The sequence below is a fragment of the Palaemon carinicauda genome, chromosome 1 (assembly GCF_036898095.1).
Source record: "Palaemon carinicauda isolate YSFRI2023 chromosome 1, ASM3689809v2, whole genome shotgun sequence".
NCBI classification, from domain to species: Eukaryota; Metazoa; Arthropoda; class Malacostraca; order Decapoda; family Palaemonidae; genus Palaemon; species Palaemon carinicauda.
The window spans coordinates 283034713-283049712 of NC_090725.1; positions in this window are offsets into that span (position 1 = coordinate 283034713).

Below are 15000 nucleotides of genomic sequence, written 5' to 3' on the forward strand. Positions count from 1 at the left end.
CATATTTTTTTTTTCTTTTCAAGTAAGATGAAATAAGGGAAATGTTTTAATTCGATCTAGATTCTGTAAGTCCACTTCAATGTTTTCTTCCAGCGTCTCTTGTACGATATTATTCCAGCCAATATTTCACTGCGCCAGTCTCAATTTTTCTGAAATCAGCGCTCTTCAGATTGCTTGAAGGGGTTAAGTGTCATTTTTGTCTTTAGTGTTATACTTTTAAATCTCCCTACTGGGAATTCTCCTTGTCTTAAAATATCACATGATTTTACAATGTCGTGAGTGATCTTCCCTTCTGATAGTTTTCGGAAACATTTATATAAAAAAATGAACATCACATCCGTAACTTTCGTTAGAGTAAATAGAAAAACAGTACGAAAGATTGAGAAAAGGAAAGTTAATAAAAAGTCAGACATGAAAAATGTGGTGTTCCAAAGTTTTACAATGTAACATTTTTGAGACGTTTGAGAGTAAAAGGGGACAAATCCGGAAATCCTGAGAGAGGAGGGAGAGAAAGAAACAAAAACAAAAAGGGCCGAGTTGATTGTGTGGTAAATCGAGTTAGAACAAAAAGCTTCCGATACTGTAGAAGGAGATACAAAGGCGGATGCAACTTGAATATAACCCTCTCGGTTGAAGATATATATATCATATTTCATATTTGTATCAACTTATTACATAGCTATTTGGTTTTCTTAATGGAGTAGAGTCAAAAGAGTACAAGCCAAGTTCACAGTTTCATAGATTCCACTAAAAGATCACGGCCTTACTGTCCCCGTCAGACCACATATTTAATCATCGATACCTATTACATAGTGTCCCCTGGATGATACTTGCATATAGGGAGGTATTTGGGCAGGATCATAATTATATTCGGTCTGTAAGACATTGCGCAACAACTCTTACCTCACCCACACATGCACGATCTTTAGACCTTTAGACCTTCAAAACTAAATGAAGTACGATGCTAAGTAGTACAACTTTAAATTTGTCGATGTGCATTGTCAGAGAATATCGATTTTCCCGTATCTGATTTGATACAATCTTATAAAGACATGATATTTGAATTTTGAGAGAGAGAGAGAGAGAGAGAGAGAGAGAGAGAGAGAGAGAGAGAGAGAGCAATATCCTCAGGAAGAAAACTTTGTCAACTTTCATTCCTTTACTTGATCAGACCTCGCGCACTGATGGCATTAACCTCCTATGCACAAAAAGGGATATTGACTTCATTTGGAAGTTCACAAGGTTTGCGAGAACTAAACGATTTTTGCGTTGTTTATCTTGTTCCCTTCGTTATTCACTTTTACCGCTCTATATTCTTTATAGTTCATTAATAACTGAAATTCTCCACATTTCTATATAGATTTTACCATAGACTTAAAAAAATTAACCGAGTGCTATGTCAATTTCTTTCAATGCTAGAAATCCATACAATCGTATAAGGTCAATTATATTCATTTTGCATATCCAATCAAATTAATCACATCAATCTTTAATAGCTTTTGATAAAGTACGTTGACAAACACAATTCCATTGGAAGAAAGACGTAAGATCTGTTAAAGTTAATATTTAAAACAAATTAGAAAAAATCATTAGAACTCCAATTTTTAATGGAATATGATCGTAGAATCTTGTTGATTTTGCGTTTTTACGAAGCACTACAAGAAACAATGGTCATTAACTTCGATAATTTTTACGCAAGATTCGTTTCAGCTTACACCCAGTTATTAGAATTGGTATTGAAATTTCATTATTGCACATCTCTTTCTCCTTTTAGTTATTGATAATATCGTCTCTTCATTTTCCTACACTCTTTGTATGCCCTGGATTTTTTAAAACTGGTGTCTTTACTTAACCTAACCTAAACTAACCTAACCTTTAACACCTAAACACTTGTCAAAACTCATAAATCAAATCTAATCCTCACCTTCAAGCTCTTCATTACCTAATATATCTAGAATCACAATAGACCATTTAGGAAATGACTGATTGACTGATTGTGCCAGATTACTCATATTCAATAAATCAATCATTTCCTAAATGGTCTATTGTCTTCTAGATATATTAGGTTAACTAGATATCTATATGTGTAATCTATTTAAAAAAATCTGGCTTTACTAATTAATGAACGAATATAAAAAATAAATAATTCCTGAACAAACTTCAGTTGGGTTATCTTATTGTTATTACCAGTTTCTGCCACTACCAAGAACTGACACCATATTTTCTCTATTGATGCGTATTCCTAAGTCATCTAGCATTGAACGTTATGAGAATAGTAATAGATAAGAGAAAGAGGGATATATTTATTACGGTAATTGTTTACTACACCACGCTCTCCATTTACTCAAAAATAATGCAATCCTGCAGTTCTCATCTTCTTGCACAGTAATTAGGTGGTTATTTAAATTCTGGAAAAGCAATAATTAGCAAGATATGTTGAGGAAGGGGGAAGGGGTTATAAAGAGAAAATAGCCTGGTTTCCTCACTAAACGAGTTGGAACTGACATGTCAACATAGTCAACCAAACAGAATTCGTGATGCCAGCGTACATAAAAAGAAGTTCGTGATGCCAGCGTACATTTGATATATTGTATATTCAAAATATACTTAATAAAAAATGGAGTGATTACCCAAAAGTATCACTATTTGTAAATTGCATATTATATGGACACTTTTGAGTAAATTAATCCATTTTTAATTAAGTATATTAAATGTACGCTGTCATCACGAACTTCTTTTTATGTACGCTGCCATCACGGATTCTGTTTGGTTGACTATGTTGACATGTCAGTTCTAAGTCGTTTGGTGAGGAAACCGAGCTATTTTCTCTTTATAACCCTTTCCCCTTCCTCAACATATCTTGCTAATTATTGCTTTCCAGAATTTAAATAACCACCTAATTACTGTGCCTGAAGATGAGAACTGCAGGATTGCATTATTTTGGAGTAAATGGAGAGCGTGGTGTTGTAAACAATTACCTTTATTACAACTGTTGTTGGGATTTTGCATGCAATGTAGCGTCGTTAAATGATTGATACCGATACTAAATTATGACATAAGCATTTTCACTCAGTATCGAGAAAATTTTCAAATTTGTCTCTTGTATATATCAGCCGAATATCAGTAATATTCATAGAAATCTTCACATTGCAATCATTACCCTAAAAGTAACATATAGCAACCTTCAGTTTTATGTTAATTGAATTACAAAAGCCCTCTGAAAGATGAGTCTGTGCGCAGACATTTAAGAAGACTTCTGTTATAGGATAAAATAAGTAGTAAAATTATCTGACTGTTTAAGTGCCTGGAAAATATCAACAATGGCCTTATCAGCTATTGAATGAGATGTAGAGTAAAGTTTTCTTCCTTATCAGCAATTGAATGAGAAAAAAAAATTAATTTCTCTTTCACGCAACACGCTAAGATACCGACATCGTACTCCAATTAATATAACACATTAAATCCGACTCTATTGTGATTACCATTGTTATATGGAAAATTGTTATGTTAATGTCAACTTCAAGTACCTCTCTAATTGTATTGGCTTTCAAACAGCAGGCACCGCTGAACCGAAACACAAAAGCTGATGAATGTACAAATGCAATTGTCACTCTTTGAGGCATATAAATACCTGTTGTTGTCTAGATAAAGTTAGTTGTTTGAGAGCTCGTAATTGATTTATACCTTTTATTCAGGTTCGTCATGATATGCATTAAAGTTCCTGAGAGTTGTTTCAAAGAACAGCTACGATTTTTTTGCGTTTTATATTAGAAAACAATATTGCGTAGGTAATAAAAGGAATAAAAAAAAAAGATAATAATAATATTAATAATAATAATAAAAATAATTATCATTAATTAATAATAATAATAATAACAATAATAATAATAATAATAATTATAATGATAATAACTAATAATAAAAAATTACATTGGGTGCAATAGTCACAAAATTTTTTTAATTTCCTGGAAAACCCAAGCGTAACATTAAACTTTATTACTAAGGTTTACATTAGCCAGATGAATATTTATTACGAAGTTTGCAATTACAACATTGAACCATAAACATTATTAAAAGATAAATATTTGGTGCAAATTCCGTACCAAATTATACCTATTTTCATCAACAAAAGAACAAAAGGCTGAGAGAGAGAGAGAGAGAGAGAGAGAGAGAGAGAGAGAGAGAGAGAGAGAGAGAGAGAGAGAGAGAGAGAGAGAGAGCATATTTACAAGTATTATACTTCGACATATTCTGGTTATTCACTCTGCTATTAAAACATGACAGTAATAGATTTCAACAGGTAATATATACATGAAATTCTATACTACGTTCTCTCTCCCATCTGTACTTTGATAACGTTCGAAAGGTATCGTATATCAAAGAGCTATGGCTCTTTCCAGAGTCACTCCACACATATACGCTGAAGAATCACACGCTTACTCACTCCCACCTACACATCAAACACGCATGATATATATAAATTCTATGTATGTATGCATGTATATATATATATATATATATATATATATATATATATATATATATATATATATATATGGTATATATTATATGATGTGTGTCACTATCGAAAATTATTTCCCTATACGTCTGCAATCCCTTTGTAGAGCGAATACGACACTGAAGGGTAGTTATATATATATATATATATATATATATATATATATATATATATATATATATATACATATATATATATATATATATATATATATATATATACATATGTGTGTGTGTGTATGTTATACCTAAACATACATCGGATTCTTTACATATTCTCCGCTTTCCTTACATAATTGGCAATACTATGCTAAGGAAATAATTCTCCTTCTCTCAAGGGGTAAACTACTGCGATGTAAGTGTCCAGTGCTACTTTCCACTTGGTAAGAGTGACGAAACTTTAGCTGTGGTCTTGGGTTAAAGCTTTCTTGCTTGAGGATAAACTCAGACATATTCTATATATTTTTTGTTCCTCTTGTTTGCGTTTCAATTGTGTGTTGGGCAGGCTTAATAGAAGGGCCATGGATGCCTGGTGGTTTATCAAGTGGTTGCCGTTTATATATCTGTTTCTGTATCTTCCTTTCTGGTGTTCTTTTTTCAATAACCATCGTTATTGTCCTCCTATCACTTGAAGTGTCTATCCTGAGGGTACTTTGCATTGCATGGTGTGTCGGCTTCCCTTTGTTAACCAATTTTATCCGACATTTTTTCTTTAGTCTATGTGTTTTATAACTTGTTTTGTATGTATATATATATATATATATATATATATATATATATATATTTACATATTGTTTTTATTATCATTGCTGTTAAGTTTGCTTTGATGTATGATGAGACATTTAACTGTTTTTTCAATTTTATTTGCCTGGAAATCCTCAGTCAAATACAGGACCTATAAGTCCTAGAATTCGCCAGTATCGTTTCGTGTTTTTCAATATTCTTGAACTACATACTAACATGAGACAGCATGAACTGTATCTTATTCTATTATGATCAGAAACTTTGGTTTCTCAAATGAAGCACACCCCTAAGCTTCTTATTCTATGCTTTAAGAAATCAATAATATTCAAGTGGGATGCCATTCCTAAAGCTAGGGAAATAGTGATGTACATTATGATTGAGTACCCTACTTCTCATAAGCCCTATGAGTCACGAGATTCAGGTCATAGAAGTTTGTGACAGGCGTAACAACCTTTATTTTTCTGTTCAATCTATCAGAATCCAGATTTAAAGGATTATATCTTTGACTGCCTTCTTATAATTATGGCTAGTATATAAGATCATAAGGTCTCTTTTTGTACCCGTGGTGATTTTCTTTAACTATGTACAAATCTTATAAAATTCTAAGTCTGAGTCTTAATTGAAAATTTACTTTTGAGAAACATTCGGTTTACTAATATTTCAATTGCACAAAAAATTATTTACTGAGAAATTCTTTTAAGAATTTCGGTGATTAATCTATGCTGAAGGAATACTTTAATTCGTCTTATTCTACCTTGTTCTGAGTACTGTTTTCTTGTCTGGTCCTGGTCCTCAGTTGCTGACTCTCATCTTAATTCGTTTGATAGAAACTTATGGTCTGTCAAATTTCTATTCTTGGTCTGGATATCAATATCTAGTACAGTCATTCAGTTAGTTCTTTATTCATGTTAAATAAGATTTTTCATAATTCTGACCATCCTTTGCATTCAGATCTTCCCAGACTGTACCATCCTGTACATAGTATTATATATATATATATATATATATATATATATATATATATATATATATATATATATATATGTATATATATACATATACATATATATATATAAATATACATATATATATATATACATAAATATACATACATATTTATATATATATATATATATATATATATATATATATACTGTATATATACATATACATATATATAAATATGCAGCCCTTCAAAATACTTAGTGGTGGATTCCTCTCTTTCTATCACTATCCTTTACAACTCCTAACACAAGCACAGCTGAAGCTAAGCTGGATTAAATGTGTGTGTGTGGGGGGGCTTAATTTTACTTTTAAGACCTTGTGCGGGTCGTGGTTAAAGGTTGGCTCCTTATAAGTAGCCTACAACGGTTTACTTTTCATTCCCTATTCTATTTATTCCTTCTTTTTATATGTGTTATTTACCTATACAGTATTTTATATTATTCTTTGTATTAATGGATAAAGTAAATACTGCTGTATAAATATTGGCATAATACATATCTTTTAATACACGAAAAAAATAAAAAAAAATATCTGGCTTTAATGCGAATCGTCTTTGTCGTCGCTGTCATCAGACGAGTCGAGATCAGAGAAAAAAAAAAAAAAAAAGAGTTAAATAAATTATTTATTGCAATATCATTCTTTGCATGTTCAGATTGCAAAGTCTCGGCATGTCTTACAGCTTTACTCCAATCTTCTTTCGGTATTCTATTCAGTGATTCCTGCAGTAGTACCTTCGTCTCTCATAATCAAATTATTTTTTCTTGAAATATAGGTTTCCACTTGACCCCCTTCAAAATTCAATAAGCCTGCATTGACAATAATAGTGCAGTAGACGAATCAATTTATGACCGTATTCTGCTGCATTCTTGTCAATGACATACTTATTTTCCATGTGCCATGTGTGCTTTTTCACCATTTGTAACAGTTGTAACAGTTCTCTTTTGAGCAAGTTCCTGATAAGCCATTGGTAGCTTTTATAGATGATGATATCGGCGGATTATCTATCTTCACAGAGTGGTGATGAGGATGTAGATTGACCTCACCTTATAAACAAGGGGACCACGGACTCTTGCCCTTTAGACAGCCCGTAAGTGGGATAACGTTGTGAAAGAGGCAGATCATATCAGGAACACAGAGGACGGAGAGGATGATGATGGGATGAGAGCAACATGACGACAGAGGCTGGAGTCCGAAGCTCAGTCAAGGGGAACCGCAAAGCAGAGAAGGCCTGAAAAAACACGGTTCCTCTTCGGTCCTACATAAATTGAGTGGGGGGGGGGGGGGGAAGCGCGTTATCCATGATTATAACACACGATGCGGGAATATTAGCAATGAGTAGCTTATGGAACCACTTTTCCGGCACAATGCTGTTCATTTGGTGATGAAAATCTCAATATTTTTTAGAAAGGATTATCAATTGTGCATTTGGCACAAACCCGTCTTTAAAGCCTTTACCTGTGAACTGTATCTATATAGCATTCATCGACACTGTAGTTTAGTTTACACATGTTTTGTCTAGGTATATAGTTGGAGGTTCCTCATTTTTTGCATCTCTTATTTTTTCAATAAAATTGTCTGCAAAGCCAGAATATCACCTTCTCCATTAAGAACTGCTGACCGTTTACGTTGACCTAGCGAAAAGTTATTTTCTAATTTACTTTTAAAGAGATTTTCTATTGCCACTAAAACCGATATTTTCTTTCATTGTATTTTTTCAAGAGTAGGAATTTCCATCTGATTGTAAAAACCAAGAATTGTTCTTTTCAAAACTTTTTCATCAAAATCATCAAAGTCCGTCACTGGTCTCACGTTCCGTCTTTTCTTTCCTTGAAAGACCGGAGATTCCAACAGATTTGCCTTCTAACTTGCTTCCTTGCTTAGTCTGCGAATAGTTTTATTTTCTGGAACTTTTGTTGCTTCCCATGCTCTTTGGATAGCCTTCGAAACAGCAGTTACAAGAAGTTCCTTCAAATTTTTCTAAAATGAAATATTTTAGGACATTATAGACTATTTCCTTGGCCTTGGATGGCATGTGAAGATGTTTTCGCGAGTCACTTGGGCTTTCCATTGTTAACACAATCGGTGATTGAGAGTAAGTGGCCTCGAATGATACTGACTACCTCCTTTTAAATCTCATACAGCATGTACAATCAGCTCTGGTAGCCCCGGGAAAAAAATATGCCTTATCTACATTTTCAGTTATGAAACACGGGTTTTAACTAATAATAGATGAAATAAGATATATTCAAAATATCTTTTGAAAGCTAAACACGTGTCTAGAAATGAATTGTATTTCAATAGACTTGCAACATATGATACTAGTACCGTCCACAGCTAATGTCTGGAATATGTAGGTCGATTAGTATGTAGACAGACAAGAAAGCAGTTTGGTTGTGAGAAAACGGATCTGATCAAGCACTTGGGCTATCGAACACTTGTCCATCTCTCGCGCACACACACACACACACACTGTCAATGTACACACAGTCTTTCAATCTTCAGCTGATAACCCTCATGGGAAAAGTCACCAAGTCATAGGCAACTAAAGGATAATCAGTCGGCTATAAGAAGTTACATAGACAAAAATAAATAAGTAATAACATTAATATATATGTATGTATATATATATATATATATATATATATATATATATATATATATATATATATATATATATATTATAGTAGTAGCCTAATTCCATACAATACTTCAATACCAAAAATATAAATTTTAAGAGATATAAGGCACACACACTATTAACATGATATTTTTTTTTCTTCTTTTTTGAGTTCATCGTTATTATACGAACTCGTTCATCATCAACTTTGCTGTTTCAGGTTATCGTCTATCTTAAAAAGGTACAATACAATGGTTAGCTTTTGGTGTTTAAGAGCTTAATCTAGTTTTGGGGATAAACCGACTATGTTCCTCTCTAAGAGGATGAGATGTTCACAGTATTTTAAGTTTGAAACGAAGTATTCTGAAACTACATGGAGGTTAAATACCGGTATTAAATAGTCTTGACGGCCATATAGCTTTTGGAAGAGTATAGGTGTGCAGTTAATTCTTACAGCCTTCCCTTCACTATCACATAGCCCAATACTGCACAGTATTCAGGAAGTTATGTTCCAGTTCTAACCAGATGGTTGAATAATTTTCCTAATCAGATAATTGAATCAAGGGAACTCCAGAACTTCAAACTTGCAGTGAATGTTTTTTTATGTTATGCAAGCTAGCATGTCTCTCTTCATAGTTTATATATGACAAATTTATTGCAAAATCGTTATTGATCTCGAGATATTTAATATTCCTTACTCATTACCTCTCTTATAGGTTATTCATTTTTTTTGCTCCCGATTTTAGCCCTTTGGCTTGTAGCACCCTGCTTTTCCAATAGTTTTATCTAATAATAATAATAACAATTATACACCACACACAAATATATACTGTTTAAATATATATATATACATATATATATATATATATATATATATATATATATATATATATATATATATATATATCTGACAGCTTGATGGCTCAGAGAAGGCAATACAGAAACCTAGTTAGGAAAAAGTATTAGTCACGAGGGGTTGATGGCGTAACAAATAAATTACTACGAAGCAGTGACAAAAGTATGACTGAAAGGGTAACTAGATTTTATGCGATATAAGCATTAGCATAATTGAAAAAATCTAATGGAGAGGGGGATTACATTTCATGTATATTAACATGATAGAGAAAACAAGATGTATACGGGCGTAACATTATTAAGTGAACCATGGAAAGCTTTTGGTAGGATTGTGATTGATAGAGTAAAGTAAGTTATACAAGATTAGAATATCAGTGAAAGAAAAGTGGGGCTTTCAATATGGTTAAAGGAGCATCAATCAAATGTTTGGTAAGTCTATGAAACATATACATCAACTGATAAAAACTGAAATGCGAAGGCTAAATATGGCCTACTTAAATTTATACACAGCTTATATACAGCTAGTAAAAGCTAAAATATGGTGCATAATTAAGGCTAAATATTGCCTACTTAAATTTATAAACAGCTTATATACAGCTAATAAAGGTTTAAATATGGTGCATAATTAAGACTAAATATGCCCTACTTAAATTTATAAACAGCTTATATACAGCTAGTAAAGGCTTAAATGTGGTGCATAATCAAGGCTAAATATTGCCTACTTAAATTTATAAACAGCTTATATACAGCTAATAAAGGCTTAAATATGGTGCATAATTAAGACTAAATATGCCCTACTTAAATTTATAAACAGCTTATATACAGCTAGTAAAGGCTAAAATATGGTGCATAATTAAGGCTAAATATGGCCTACTTAAATTTATAAACAGCTTATATACAGCTAGTAAAGGCTTAAATATGGTGCATAATTAAGGCTAAATATGGCCTACTTAAATTTATAAACAGTTTATATACAGCTAGTAAAGGCTTAAATATGGTGCATAATTAAGACTAAATATGCCCTACTTAAATTTATAAACAGCTTATATACAGCTAGTAAAGGCCTAAATATGGTGCATAATTAAGGCTAAATATGGCTTACTTAAATTTATAAACAGCTTATATACAGCTTGTAAGGGCTAAAATATGGTGCATAATTAATGCTAAATATGGCCTACTTAAATTTATAAATGCTTATATACAGCTTGTAAAGGCTAAAATATGGTGCATAATTAATGCTAAATATGGCCTAGTTGAATTTATAAATGCTTATATACAGCTTGTAAAGGCTAAATTATGGTGCATAATTAAGGCTAAATATGGCCTACTTAAATTTATAAACAGCTTATATACAGCTAGTAAAAGCTAAAATATGGGGCATAATTAAGGCTAAATATGGCCTACTTAAATTTATAAACAGCTTATATTCAGCTAGTAAAGGCTTAAATATGGTGCATAATTAACGCTAAATATGGCCTACTTAAATTCATAAACAGCTTATATACAGCTAGTAAAAGCTAAAATATGGTGCATAATATAAAGGCTAAATACGGCCTACTAAATTTATAAACCGCTTATATACAGTTAGTAAAGGCTAAAATATGGTGCATAATTATGATTCACGTAATAGGTAAAAGCAAGAAAGGTAACGAGGTAAGTACAGAAGATTGGGAAGAGACATAGAATGTCTATGGAAAGTATGAAGAGGTTACTAAACCTACTCTGATTTAATTAAAGATATTTAAGACAAAAGGAATATGGTGTAGTGTATGCAAGAAGTTCACCTTGCACAGCATACATAGCACAACCATAAGCTTCCTTTGAAGCATCGGCAAACAAAAACAGCTTAACAGGAGCATCAGTTTTATAAGTTTGTCTAGAAAAGGAAGTTTGACTAACTTCACTGTAAGAATTACAAAATTTACTTCATCGTAATTGAGATGAACTCCATCCCTGGCATAAAGGCGTGGGTCGGAGAATCCCCTAACCCCTTTCATAATGAACAGACTATGTTTTCCCTTTCATTTATTCAACCACTTGTTGAATTTATTTGACTTTGCTTTAAAGTCCTGCCGCAACGCGTCAAAACTTTCCAAGTGGTTGAAGCATTTATATGGCAATTTTATCATTCTATATCCTGAGTATACCAAGGAAAACAATGCAGTTAAGAAACTTTCCTTACAAATGTTTATCCCCTATATGAAAGTTAAAGCATTCATAAGTCCGTTTTATTGTTTTATTTCCAGGGCAAACCAGGGTTATATATTATTTTAACTTATATCTGTGTATCAGACTATATTCAGCTATTTGGGCCTCGTTATATATACAGTATATATATATATATATATATATATATATATATATATATATATATATATATATATGTACATATATATATATATATATATATATAATTATATATATATATATATATATATATATATATATATATATATAATTATATATATAATATATATATACACATATACATATATACATACACACATACTGTACATACATATATATATACATACATATGTGTGTGTATATATATATATATATATATATATATATATATATATATATATATATATATATATATATTTCCTTGTTCTTTCGTACCCTGTATAAAAAGGAAAATTTATTGTGTAAAGATATATAAATAAAATTAGATAAACATGCATATTCATAGAAATATAGGTGGAAAGTAAAACGAGAACAGATTTATTCTTTTTGCGCAATCTTTCAGTGCTAAAGCTACCAGGCAGTTGATGGTAACTCTACTGCATTAAGACAGAAGATACGTACGCGAAAATAGACGTCGAATTAGAGAATACGTGACGAACATATAAGTAATATTAGCTGACCTTAGGAACGTGAAATGTCTAAGTTCAAGGGGTGGAATATATATCTGCATAAATGATGGATGGCTCTAAACAATACGCGTATGTGATTTATTACTGCAGATACACAGAAACAGAAACTGATAAACATATCTGATTAAGAATTTAACGTATTGAAAGCCTTGTAATACACCGTTAAAAACTTGAAATAAGTAAACGGTAAATCTGGCAACATTTATTCCAGGATTTTTACCGTTTTAAAAGCGGTTGTATTGACGTAAAAGAGTGATATTACAGGCACCAACCCGTAAAAGATAATAACAAATTAAGGTAAAATTACGGTCGCCTTTATTTTACTGAAATGCGGTTGAGAACAGTATATATTACGGAGAATTTCCGATAAAAATTACGTTTTTTATTAATAGTGTATGTATCGAAATTTCCGTGACGTATACGCCCTTCAGCCTAAAAAAAATAATAATAATAAATTAGCAATTAGACCCTTTACGAAAAACTGATTACTAATATGTCGAAGCTATGTTTTAGGCCTAATGAATTTGCAGGTAGACAATAATAGGAACTATTTCTAAGTTATTTATAATCCTGAAAATATTTTTATCAAAAGTATATCGCTGTTGCATACCAATAATAATAACAATGATAATCAAATATGTGAATATTTGTAAAATAGGGACTGTCAACTAGAAATAAAATATTACGCCTTTGTAGTTGACTCAATATAATTCCAAATATAATTCCACCGACGGATGTTGATTAAGTTTCTGTGAAGAAACTCATTAAATTCCTAAGACAACAAGACTAATTAACCCATTATCAGCGTTCCTTGTACCGCATGCATCTCTGAATACTACCAAGAAGAGTAAAAATAGATTAGTAAAACAAGAGTCCACACGTACAATTAGACAAAGGAGACATGTAAGTTTAAAGCTTTAAAGGCCGCTCATGAATGGCAGAGGCAAGGGACAGTGACATTGCCCTAGCAAGCAGGACAATGCCGTAGAGATTGACCATCTAAACATATGATCAGCGTCAAAGCCCCTCTCCACTCAAGCTAGAACCAAGAAGGGCCAGGCAATGGCTGCTGATGCCTCTCACAGATAGACCTACAGGCTCCCCATCTTAGCCCACAAAAATGGTGAGGTTCCAGCGACCAAAGGAAATACCGAGTTTGACCGGGACTCGAACCCCAGTCTGGCGTTCACGAGTCATGGACGATACCACATCGGCCACCACAACCCTATACAAGAGCTAAGTAAAGACAAATCAGCACAGAGCAAATTTCTTAAACATTTTTATGTTGCATGTGAAAATGCTAAATGTTTCGTATAAATATTTAACCAGGGTAAAATTGTAATGAGACATACTGTACATACTGAATTAGGGCTGAGTCCTATTCGTGCACTAAAGAGAAAATTAACATCCAATAAATGTTTTAATATAGGATAGCCATCCTTTATTATTATTATTGTTATTATTATTATTATTATTATTAACAGCTAAGCTACAACCCTAGTTGGCAAAGCAAGATGCTATAAGCCCAAGGGCTCCAACAGGGGAAAAAGCCATGCAAGGAAAGAATATAAGGAAATAAATAGAGTATGATGAATAATGAATTATTAATACAAAATATTTCAAAAACAGTAATGTTGTATAGAAAAAATTAATTCCATCGTATCTGAAGAGATATATAAATAGTATGACTAAGCGCATGTATGTATATGCAAAACGGCTTAACATCAACAGTAATATTATACTACTGTATTTTAGAGGATGAGAAAAAAAGTAGAAAGTTGGGGATTAAAGCAAACATCAAATATTATTTGATCTGAATTATCTAGCAACAGCCATCAAAAAGTTGACTAGAGTTTTTAAGGAAATGAAAATTAGTTTAAGCAATATAAAAGGTCACCCCTCTTTTCTGTTCTACTGATACGGTGGACTCCTTATCTGGTTTATTTTATTAATCAATATTCTGGTTTTCTCAGAATTTTGGTTACAAGCGTTTAAGCTGCACTATGTAACTTTATGCAAATATAAATTATTCAAATTTTGTATTTAGATCAAAATTGTTAAGCATTCCATATTTCAATATTTTCTAACAAAGTTTTTCATCGAATATTTTATGACATTTTTAGCCCCGAAAAAATATCAGGCTTAAAACATTGGCTGAGTAAAACATAAGGTTTTCTGAACCATAAGTTGTCCCTTTTTCGGAGGAATGACCTGCTTCATACATACATACATACATACATACATACATAAATAAATACATACATACATACACAGACACACACACACATATATATATATATATATATATATATATATATCAATTTTGCACATTTAAAACTGTTTTTCATATTTCAAATAAGCCATATATATCAATACATTAAAGTC